Below are 12914 nucleotides of genomic sequence, written 5' to 3'. Positions count from 1 at the left end.
CAGAAGTCAATGAAAGTCACATCACACGAGTACTTTTGACTGGAGCCGGTACTTAATAAGAAACAACTAGCCAATGGTCTTGATACATGGAGGATTGTATGTTTTGCTTTGTTTCTATTTATTTTTTGGTTTCTAGACATTCAAAATTTGCACAATGACAATGTTTTCTTTCAATGATTGAACATGTGCTTGGGTCTATATATGGTCCAATTATCGAATTATCATTAAATACAAAAGTTGTAGTATTGTAGGCCTGCTTCTCTGGTCCCTTCATTTCAAATTGTAACTCATTTTGGCTTTTCTTGGTACACAGATTTTGTTATGCACCTAGATACTGGCTATATTTAGATATATAGTAAAACCACATAAAAATCAAAATAGTTTACTATTTAGGATGGTGATAGCATTTGTCTATGATCTTAAATTTGCTGAGTACACATTTATATTTTCTAACAAGAATGCTGGACCCAAATGGAAGTCCTCTAAAAATTTCGTAGACTAAAAGTTCCAAAACGTTCTTTGAGAGCCTGATCTCGGAATTTGAGCAGCAAAAGGTTCTTTGAAAGCCCGATCTCAGAATTAGAGCTAAAAACTCTGGACATGTCAAATGAGATCATGTCCACGTTCTCATAACCAAAAAGAGACGAAAGCATCTAGGCCCCTAGTTGGATTTTGGTGATTAATGACGATACGAGATTACTATGACTAACGTGTGTTTTGTAGAGGCAATTTGAGTTAGGTCATGATAATGGTAATTGATTGGACAATCATGGTTTTCATGACCCTGTCGATGGAAATCGTTTTGGTTTTCAAAGGATGGACGACAAGGTTAAGGACAGACTAGTTCTAAGTGTCATTTGGCATTGGAGAAACACTTAGAGTAGTTTAGAACTTTGTTTTTACTTTGGCCGTAAGGGGGGTATGGACTAGTAGCTTGACCTAGGTGAGTCTAATGGTTTAGGTGTGATGCACACTTATCAAACTTAGCACTAGGTAGCTCAGGAATAGCCCTAAGATCGATAGGAGTCAACTTCATTCACAAAGGATTTCAAATTAGAAGTGAATGGGGGGGTCAAATGACTGACCGGACGCTGGTTTGGTTGTGACCGGACGTAACTAGGCGAGTTTGGTCAGTTCATTTGATCACCAACAGAAGCCAAAGAGCGACCGAACGCTGGACACTAATGCACACCGGACGTGACGCTAGAGGTATCTGTAGCAGCGTGGACTTGCTATTGACCATGGACCGGACGCTAATCAGGTAAGTGATCGGACTCTGGGGAGCCAGCGTCCGGTCAACATCTGTAAGGTTCTAGAGAGGGAAATTGCCGACCGGACGCGTCCGGTGGGTGCTGACCGGACGCAGGCCAAAGTCCGGTCAGAGCAAATGGCTCTATCTGACACGCTGACGTGTTCCACTGACCGGCGTGTCCGGTCACCTTGACCTACGCGTTCGTTCAGCCTAAAATTTGCTGAGTTGGACCCCAACTGTTATGTTTTGAATGGGGGGTATAAATACATATCCTACTCGTCCACTTGAGGTCTCTTGCCCATTTTGTTTAGCTGAGAAACACCTTTGGAGTGCAAGGGAGAGCAAGAGCCTAGTGGGATGATTGAGATTTGATAATCCAAGATTAAGGACCTCATTAGTGCATAGGGAGTAGCAAGTGTGCATCCACCTTTCTCATTAGGCTTGTCTTGGTCAAGTGAGAGTTTATTCTTGTTCCTCTTGATGATCACCATCACCTAGATGGCTCGATGGTGATTGGAAGCTTGGTGATCATCCGGCAGAGCTTGTGGATGACCCAAGTCATGTTGTGAGCAGTTGTGGGTGATTCACCATGATGGAGTGTCAAAGAATTAGCCCATAGAGAGCACTTGATCGTTACATGGATCAAGGGGGAGCTACACCCTTGCGCGGGTGCTCCAATGAGGACTAGTGGGGAGTGGCAACTCTCCGATATCTTAGAAAAACATCACCGCGTTCCTTTCCTTCTCTTTACTTTGAGCATTTACATTTAAACAATTCATTTCATGTCTTTACATTCCTAGAATTGCCATGCTAGAGTAGGATTGGAACCTAGGGTGTAAAACTTTTGTGCTGTAGAACAATAGAAACACTTCTAGGCACCAGGGGGTAAAATAGGCTAAGTGTAGGGCTTAATTATTGCAAAAAATTTAGAATTAGCCCAATTCACCCCCCTCTTGGGCATCTTGATCCTTTCAATTGGTATCGGAACCTTGTGCTCCTTAAATTAGGCTTAACCGCCTAGAGCAAGATGTCTCACGGGGATGGACCCCCTCCTATCTTTGAGAGAGATGATTTTCCTTATTGAAAAATTCGCATGGAGGCATACCTAGAGGCTTTAGATGTTGAAGTTCTTAGAGCCGCCTCATAAGGCTTCCCAAAACCTAAGGATCCCACCAACCTTCAAGGCGATGAGGTTAACTATGAGAAGTGAAATGCAAAGGCTAGAAACACCCTCTTTAGAGGCCTTTGCAAGGATGTCTTTAACCGTGTGCGAAACCACAAAGCCGCCCATTCACTATGGTCGGACATTTGTGCGCTCCATGAGAGAACCAAGAGTGAGTATGAGAAACGCTATCACCTTGTGATGAAAAAGCTTAATTCATTTGAGATGCTTCCTAGTGAAAGTGCTAATGAAATGTATTCACGCTTGAATGTTCTTGTAGAGGAGGTCAATGGGCTTGGACTCACACAAATACAAACATCTGATGTTGTGAGAAACATCTTGAGTGTCCTCCCCATTGACAAATATGGGCATATTGTGACAGTGCTTCATCAAGGTGATCTTTCCACCGCTACACTAACTCAAATATTGGGGAAGATTAATGCACATGAGATGTATATACACATCACTCCACAAGATGGCTCTTTTTCCACCAAGAAGAAAGATTTGGCATTCAAGGCTAGCCAAGAGAAGAGGGGCAAAGCAAAAGTTGATCATGATAGCTCAAGTGATGATGAGATTGATGATGCAAATCTTGCTCTCATGGTGAGAAGAATCGTCAAGATGCTCAAGAAGCTAAATAAGAATGGTGTCAAGTTTGATGGCAAGAAGAAGAAATTCTTCACTAGTAGTAGAAGGAAGCCCATCTCCAAAATGGATTGCTACAATTGTGGAGAACTTGGTCATCTAGCTCATCAATGCCCCAAACCCAAGAAAGACAAGTACAAGAAGTATAAGGGCAAGAAAGATGACTCAAGTGATGATGATGATGATGATGATGAGAAGAAGAAGAAGCCATACAAGAAGAAAGATGGCAAGAAGAAGGAATTTCACAACAAGAAGAAGAATGGCAAGGCATACATTGTTGGTGATTGGCTCACGGACATTGAATCATCAAGTGGCTCATCCGATGATGAAAGTGAGAATAAGAAGGAGAAGGTGGCCGCTCTTGTGATTGGCTCTTCACTATCTTCACCGACACCGCCACCATCATCCTCTACACACCTATGCCTTATGACCAAGGGTGAACGAAAGGTACAAAATGATGATGATAGTAGTGGTGATGATAATGCTAGTAATGATGAGAGTGGTAGTGATAGTGATGAAGAATTTGAATCACCTTCTTATGATGATCTTGTCAAGTTGCTAAACCAATACACTAAAATTATTAGAAAGATAAGAGCTAAAAATGAAAAGCTAGAACTTAAGAAGGATTCACTCTTAGCAAAGTATGACATAGCCAAAAAAGCTAGTGTTGAGCTTAGAGAAGAAAATAAAATTGTGTCATCCAAACTCAAGGAGCTCAAAACCTCTAAAAAGGAGCTTAGAGAAAAACATGATAAACTTGAGGGGATACATAATGAGCTCGCCACTAGTTATAATTTGCTAAAAGAAGAGTACACCAATCTCAAGATTTATCATGACAATCTTGTTCTTTCTCATGAGTTATTGTCCAATGAGCCGCATGATGCTACTAACAATGTTGTTAAGATTGATATAGCTACATCATGTGATGACTTGATTGTTGAGAGCATTGAGCAAGGTTCTAGTAGCAAAGGCAAGATGGTGGTTGAGTCCAACAACTATGATGATTATGTCAAGCTCAAGAATGAGAATGAAAAGCTCAAGAATGATCTTGAAAAGCTATCAACCACCAACACAATTGTGATAGAGAATCATGACAATGGTCATGATATGGCTCTTAAGAATGAGATGCTTAGAGAAGAGAACAAGGGACTCAAGATGGAGAAGAATCATGATGAACTTAGAGAAGAAAACAAGAAACTCAAGTTGGAGAAAGAGCATCTCAAGACCGGTTTGAGTAAGTTCACAAGAGGCCAATATCTCCAAAGTGAGCTACTTATGAGCACCGTGATGAAGATGGATAGAAGTGGTATTGGGTTCTTGGCAAATCAAGAGAAGAAAGCTCAAGCTCAACATCAACAACAATACAAGTCAAAGCCTAAGCCAAAGAGATGCTTTGAGTGTGGACAAGAAGGTCACTTTGCTCATGAGTGTCAAACTCCACCACCACAACCCTTACCCAAGCATGCTAGACCCTTTGCCTTCAATGCTCACTACATGCTTAGAAAGGATTCTAGTGGAAAGATGAAAGTCATGTTCTTAGGTCTACTCAATAAGAATAGGCCTAAGCATATTTGGGTTGCTAAGCCATTAGTTGAGAAAGTCAAGGGCCCTCATCAAGTTTGGGTCCCTAAACAACAAGCTTGATCTCTTGTGTGTGTAGGTGAACTACAAGACCGGTGGAAGTCATTGGATTATTGATGGTGGTTGCACTTAACATATGATCGGAGATCCTCATATGTTCACCTCACTAGATGAAGAAGTAGATGGTCAAGAAAGGATTATATTTGGTGACAATTCAAAGGGCAAAGTTGCAATATCAAATGATCACTCAATATCAAATGTGCTATATGTTACTTCATTGAGCTTCAACTTGCTATCCGTTGGTCAATTGTGTGATCTTGGCTTTCAATATTTGTTCACCGAGAAGGAAGTGGTTGTGTCAAAGAAAGATGATGATCAAGTTATATTCAAGGGCTTTAGATACAACAACCTATATCTAGTGGATTTCACCTCCAAAAATGCAAACTTGAAGACATGCCTATTCACCAAAACATCACTTGGGTGGCTTTGGCATAGAAGACTTGCACATGTTGGGATAAGCTCACTCAAGAAGCTAATGAAGAATGAATTGGTGAGAGAATTGAAGGATGTGAAATTTGAGAAGGACAAGCTTTATAGTGCATGTCAAGCCAGCAAGCAAGTTGCAAACACTCATCCAACCAAAGCTTACATGTCAACAACAAGAGTGCTAGATCTTCTCCACATGGATCTATTTGGACCAACAACTTATAAGAGTTTGGGAGGCAACCTCTATTGTCTTGTGATAGTTGATGACTACTCTAAATATACTTGGGTGTTCTTCCTTTATGACAAGATCGAAGTGGCCACATGTTTCAAGAAATTTGTCAAGAGAGCACAAAATGAATTTGAAGTGAAGCTCGAGAAGATAAGAAGTGCCAATGGAAAAGAATTTGACAACACAAACATTGAAGCATATTGTGATGAAGTTGGGATCAAGCATGATGTCTCCACAACATACACTCCTCAACAAAATGGTGTAGTAGAGAAAAAGAATCGGACACTAATCACCCTTGCAAGAATAATGCTTGATGAGTACAATACACCCGAAGATCTATGGGCGGAAGCTATCAACACTGCATGCTATGCATCCAACCCTCTATTTCTTCAAAAGTTTCTTGGTAAGACCCCTTATGAGTTGCTCAATGGGAAGAAGCTAGACGTCTCATTCTTTTGGTTGTAAATGCTATATCTACAAGAAGCGGTAACACCTAGGGAAGTTTCAAAGACGTTGTGATATTGGTTTTCTTGTTGGTTACTCATCAAAGTCCAAAGCATATCGAGTATTTAATCATGCCACTAGCTTGGTTGAAGAAACATATGATGTAGAATTTGATGAATCTAACAGCTCCCAAAGAACACATGAGAATCTTGATGATGTAGGTGATGAACCATTGAGGGAGGCCATGAAGAACATTCTAGTTGGAGACATTAATCACAAAGATGATGTGCAAGTGATTGATCCACCCTCTTCATCAAATGTGCCACAAAATGATGATAAAGATGAGAGAGTTGAAAATGAAGAAACTCATGTCTCCCATGACCAAATGGTGACACAAGCTCAAGATGTTGATGCTCCACAACCTCCCCCTCAAGTGGTTGATAGAAGAAATTCACCCCTACTACAAGCACGTCCGCAATGACTCGCTCTCAAAAACTTGCTTTATTTATTGAACATCACTCATTTATCTCTTGCATTGAGCCTAAGAATGTAGAAGAAGCTCTTCAAGATCCGGATTGGATAAATGCCATGCATGAAGAGTTGAACAACTTCACCCGCAATGAAGTTTGGACACTTGAAGAGCGAACACAAGATGCAAGAGTCGTTGGAACCAAGTGGGTGTTCCACAACAAGCAAGATGATCAAGGCATCATTGTGAGGAACAAGGCAAGACTAGTTGCAAAGGGGTTCTCTCAAGTTGAAGGGTTGGACTTTGGAGAGACCTTTGCACCGGTTGTAAGACTTGAAGCCATTCATATCCTTCTTGCATATGCATCTCATCATGAAATGCAATTATATCAAATGGATGTTAAAAGTGTATTTTTAAATGGCTTCATAAATGAACTAGTCTATGTTGATCAACCTCCCGGGTTCAAAGACCTTAGATATCCTAATCATGTTTATAGGTTGTCCAAGGCGCTATATGGGCTAAAGTAAGCCCCAAGAGCTTGGTATGAGCGCCTTCAGAACTTTCTCATTGAGAAGGGCTTCACCATTCGGAAGGTCGACACCACACTATTCACCAAGAAGCTTGATGAAGATAACTTCATTTGTCAAGTATATGTTGATGATATCATATTTGGCTCATCAAATGAAGATTATTGCAAAGAGTTTGGTGAATTGATGTCGAAGGAGTTCGAGATGTCTATGATTAGAAAGCTTACATTCTTTCTTGGTTTCCAAGTCAAGCAAATGAGAGAAGGGATTTTCATCTCTTAAGTATACCAAGGACCTTCTTAAGAGATTTAAAATGGATGAATGTAAGCCAATCAAGACACCAATGCCATCTAATGGACATCTCGACCTAGATGAGGGAGGTAAATCGGTTGATCAAACTCTCTACCATTCTATGATTGGTAGCATGTTATATTTGACTGCATCTAGGCCCGACATCATGTTTAGTGTGTGTATGTGTGCTAGATTTCAAGCTAATCCTAAGGAGGCACACATGGTTGCCGTTAAAAGAATCCTTAGGTACCTTAAGCACACACCAAGCATTGGTCTTTGGTATCCCAAAGGAGCTAGATTCCAACTAGTTGGCTATTCCGATTTAGATTATTCTAGTTGCAAAATTGATAGAAAAAGCACATCCGAAGGGTGCCTTTTGCTTAGTAGATCACTAGTGTCTTGGATCTCTAAGAAGTAAAATAGTGTGGCCTTATCCACCGCCGAGGCGGAGTACATTGCCACGGGTGCTTGTTGTGCACAAATTCTTTACATGAAGCAAACTCTTCTAGACTATGGTGTAGTTCTAGAAAAGGTACCTCTTTTATGTGACAATGAGAGTGCGGTAAAAGTTGCTAATAATCTGGTTCAACACTCTCACACCAAGCACATAGATATTCATCACCACTTTCTTAGAGATCATGTTGCTAAAAATGATATACCACTAGAAGGTGTAAGGACCGAGGATCAATTGGCGGATATCTTCACAAAACTGCTAGATGAGGCTATGTTTTGTCGGTTGAGGAATGAGCTCAATGTGCTTGACCTTAGTAACTTCACTAAAAAATGAGCTTGTGTTGTCCCTTACATTGTATTGTAATATAAAACATGTTTAATTTCTAGTTATGCACTTAGGGCTTGTCTAACATGGTTAAGATAACCGCCGAAAAGCGTGTGAAGAAGCTTAACCTTGGATCAAATTTGACAAGCAACTAGATTTACTTTCAAGTATTGCATTGCATATGCATATGTGTTGCTTTGTTGTTTTTTTTGTTATCTTTTGAGCATCCATTGTATTCGTCCACAAATAGGGAGACCATTTGAAGCTCCTATTGGTTAGAAACCCTTTTGTGTGGTCACATGTTGCTCCTCGCCCCTTTTATTGCCTATTTTTCTAAAAAGAATTATAGCCAAAGGCAAATTATTTTGAAAAATTTGAGTGTTTGAGAGAGGTCTTTCATATCAGTCCCAATTGGTGTTTACTTTGGTTTTATCAAAGTTGGGACTTGATTGGGAGAAAGCGTAGTGGAGAAACGAGTAGAAATTGCAGCCAAAGGAGGACCAGACGTTGGACCGGACTCACCCTATGAGCGTCCTGTCAGTACATCTGAGGGAGGTACAGTAGCTGAAAGATGACTGGACACTGAAACAGTGTTCCACCAGCGTCTGGTGTGAAGCTGACACCGCGTCCGGTCAGCACATGCTGGATCAAAGGAAGGACCAAACTCAGCCATGCGTCTGGTCAGGTATCATCAGACGCGCCCGGTCATAGTTTGAGCTCTTCTGGACCTCTCTGTACTCGACCAGACTCTAGGTTGCTGCGTTCGATCGTTTTCACTGGTGCGTCCGGTCACTATTGTCAAAGCAGATTAGATCTAAATTTCTATATCTGATGCTGGGGGCCCACAACTTGTTTCCCTTCCTCCCGCGGCTGCTCTCTTCTTCCCATCCGACCGCCGCCACTCCTGTGACCTCGTCAGCCATGACTCGCGCCGCCCTTACCATTGTGCCCGCGTCGCATCTCCACGCCCAGCAAGCGCCGCTGCACCACCGCGCCGCCATGCCTCCTCACGCCCACACGCTGTCGAGCTCCACCGCGAAGTCCTCATGTAGCGCCGCCACTCCCATGCCGTGCCACCGCATCCACGCCGTGCTGCCATGCCTCCCCGCTGCCGTGCTGCCTCATGCCTTTGCGCTAGGCTAGTGTCCTCGTGCCGCCACACCGTAGTGCTCCCTTGGACCTTCGTGCCATGGAACCCTAGCCGAGCCCCACCGCGAAACCCTAACCGCATTGCCGGAGGCCACTAAATCCTCCTCGCCGTTGTCTTCCTTGATTTTGGCAATTGCGATCACCTGGTGCTGCTCCTAGGTGGTTCTCTTGGCTAGCATTGCTTTTCCCAGGGTGAGCGTTCACCTTGCCCGCCAGATGTTCGAAAAAATGTCTCTAAGCCATCTTATTGCCATTATTCTCATTCTCTTCTGTCATTCATCGCTGCAGTGTCGTGCCAGGCCTCGTGACTTCTCTCCTCTGCTGATCGGTCATTGGTCCATCGTTGTCAGGTAGCAAGCCATCGCTTTCTGATCACTTACCTAATTGCTTGCTTCTAAAGACCATTGCACCTCTAGTATATGTTGTTGCTTATGTATACTTCCTATTCTATCTTGTGAAGCGAGTTCGGGCAGTGAGGTGTTTGATCAGTGGCAGTTGGCAGTGAACTCGGGGCCAAGCCCACGAGTACAAAACATAGGCCAAGCCTCTTGAGTGACAGACGGCAGTGATTCTCTCAGTGAGGGGGAGTCAGTGACAGTTGTTCTTTGTCAGTGGCAGTGGTTCTTTGCAGCTTCAGAGATGGCTCGTTGTAAGAACATCGGGGGTGGTACCGCCTCGCCTGACTGCTCAAGAAAAGAATATGGGGCTGAAGAAGGCTATCACAAAGAAGAAGCGCAAGAGGGGAGACATTGAGGCCGAGAGAGCAGCAGCAGTGGCAGTCGCCGCAGAGCGAGCCAAGAGAGGTGGTCGAGGCAGTGGCATTCGCATTAGCGATCAACTATCACCAGCCCAGAGGACCGCAATCAAGCGGATTAAGGCCGGTCTTGGTAGTCCACCTGGGACTATCATGCTTGGAGCTCAGCGTGTTTCTCTAGAGGATGCACCAGAGGACACTCGAGTGGAGGAGGTTGAGCCTTAGGGGGAGACAGAGTAGCAGGTTGAGCAGATAGAGGAGGCACAGCAGGCAGAGTAGGCAGAGCCAGCAGAGTAGCCACAGCTTCGACGCTCCACTCGCACTCGCACTTAGGTGTCACCGAGCCTTAGACCTAGAGACGTGGCTCTTGTCCACCTCCCAGACCTCAGGGTCCACCTACAGTGGTACACTTGGACCTAAAGGCTACCACAGCCAGACAGGTGTAGCAGCTCTGCTTCATCCAGTTTGAGGACTGGTTTCCACCGAGGCGGGATGAGCGTGCTTTAGAGCGCTTCTACACCATACTACAGGAGGACTTCTACAATGCCTAGCTCAACAGTGATGTGGCATTTAGGTCACAGAGATTGTGCTCCATAGAGTCCATAGTGGTAGTTCCAGGAGAGCAGATCTATCCCCACCTCAGCTACCTGCCAGGCTTGACAGATCTTTTTGGACGGACTGGTCAGTATGTTCCAGAGTGGGTCAGAGAGTTCTATGCTTCCTTGTGGATTGACCCCAGGCATAGGTTCACCCACTTTGCTTTCAGAGGCCATGACTACAGGCTCCAGAGCTTGAGGGGCAGAGCGATACTGAGGCTTCTAGAGTCTTCGATTCGGATCCATGAGATTTGTTATGGACAGACATAGCCACCGAGATGCCCTCATGGTAGTATAGTACCACCTACAGATCTAGTCAGGCCCTGCTTCACTGAGCCATTTGGAGAGGGATCGAGCAGGACACCATGTGATCTTACCCCTACAACTTAGATCCTTGAGGCAGTTATGAGGAGGTCTTTGCTCCTGAGGAGTGGCTATAGAGAGGGACTAACACGCATACAGCTTTGGCTAGTCCACCACTTGGTCTCACAGACAGTATTTGACATCTGGGACGTGATGCTTTCAGAGATGGAGGGCACCCTAGCAGAGGGCTTTAGAGGTCATCGTCAGTTGCTTTATGCTCACTGGATCACTTTCCTTATCCTATAGGCAGTTTCACAGATGCCTGCAGAGACAGTGGCTGAGTGGAGTGGTGCTACTATAGAGTTCCCACAGTACAACATGACTCGGCTATTACGTCACAGTCGTCCAAGGACTCCTAGCTAGCCTAGCCATAGACCAGAGGTGCTAGAGACTACAGCTGAGTAGGATGAGGCCATGAGGGCTATTGCCGAGTCAAAGACACAGTAGCTAGATGCACAGCAAGAGGACGTGGTCGAGAGCGACCCGACTGATAGCTTAGATGATGACTATCAGTCGATTTCATAGATACCACCTCGTGCACACGATAGAGAGGCCAGTAGCTTTAGCTCAGCTCCACCACAGCCACCATAGACAGACCCTGCTCTGCTATCTATCCTTGAGCGGATGCGACAGGACTAGTGTAGGATCACTGGAGCGCCTAGAGGGGGGTGAATAGGCCTGTAAAAATTCAACTCAAGCAAACATCATATTCACCTATGGCACTGCCGCTCTAGGACAACGGCACTGTCGGACAGCAGCACTGCCGCACCTGCAAGAAAGACTTAGTCACAGTTCAAAATCTAGCCAACGAAATTTAGATCAGATAATTTTCTTAGCTTCTTGCAGAGATGTAGTTCACAGATCAACAACTGAAATCAGTAGCATGAGTGTATACGAGTAGATCGACCTCAAACCCTAGAAATCATCTCAACAACAATATGAAGAACAAGTAAAGTAAATCAAGCACACAATGACATGATGATTTATCCTGTGGTTCAGCTCACCACTAAGGCTTGCCTAAGTCCACGTTGTTGAGGTATGCCATTAAGGCTAAGGGCTTTGCAACCCTTCCTCATTCTCAAGTCAAGAGACTCAACTCTTGAGATGAGGGGTGACTTTACTCGCTGCAAGAGATGGTTACAAACCTCTCGGAGCTACCACAAGCTTGGCAAGCTCACCGGGCGACGCTCTAGCCGGCTAGGAGCCAAGCTCCAAGAGTAACAAACACAACTGCCTGCCAAAATATGAACCAAGTGCTCTTTAGGCTTAGGGAAATAGTGGATCTGCTCTCTAATCACCTTTGGCACACTTTTCTCTCAAGGATTGATGGGAAATCTCAAAGGGAAGCTTGAGACTTTGAAGAGCACCAATGAAGGAGAGAGGAGATGAGCACACAGGTCTGTTCTATTGAAATGAGCAGAGGTGGAAGAAGAGAGAGACGTTAGGAAGGATAGGGAAAAGTATAAATACCCCCCTGTCTTCCAACGGTCACTTAAGTGCGGCAGAGTCGCCCTAAGTGCGGTAGTGCCTCTCTCTAGGTGCGGCACTGCCGCACTAGGACAGACAACAAAGGTAAAGGAGTTGGGTAGCTGGCTATCTTGGCTGAGGTACTGAGGATGTTTTGACACGATATTGAGCACTTAGTTGCACATATTTAGTAAGTTGTTGTGTCCCCCTTTATAGTATGGCTTTTCCTATACTCAATTTCAAAAGATAAAAGAAATTAAACCTCCCTTGAGTGCGATACCGTCCATATTTGTAATTGGGGGCTCCTCCTTTTCATATAACATCCTCCAATGCATATTCCCTGCTTGTCATCTCGATAAATCTCATTAGTCCTCTAATTAGGTGGTCATCAACACCAAAACTCACATTAGGGCTTGATTGCACTTACAATCTTCCCCCTTTTGGTGATTGATGACAACTCAATTAGGGCTTACAAAAGATATGAAATACAAACTAAGATTTTCAAGCCATGGGTGTAGGGCCTCCCCCTAAATATGTGAATGGGGATTTGAATTCCCAAAATAGCATAAGAGGCCAAAATTCACATTTTTGGTGAAGTGTAGGGGCTCCCTCTACATCCATGCCTCTTGAGGGGTGCTGCACATGTGTCACAAGAATATACGTGCTGCAAACGACATTTCATGCACACAAGGGTTTGCTGTTGCAGCAGAGTGTGGCACTA

Source organism: Miscanthus floridulus, chromosome 3, assembly GCF_019320115.1.
Source record: "Miscanthus floridulus cultivar M001 chromosome 3, ASM1932011v1, whole genome shotgun sequence".
NCBI classification, from domain to species: Eukaryota; Viridiplantae; Streptophyta; class Magnoliopsida; order Poales; family Poaceae; genus Miscanthus; species Miscanthus floridulus.
The sequence above is the reverse complement of the archived record's forward strand: the minus strand, read 5'-3'. Positions refer to the sequence as shown.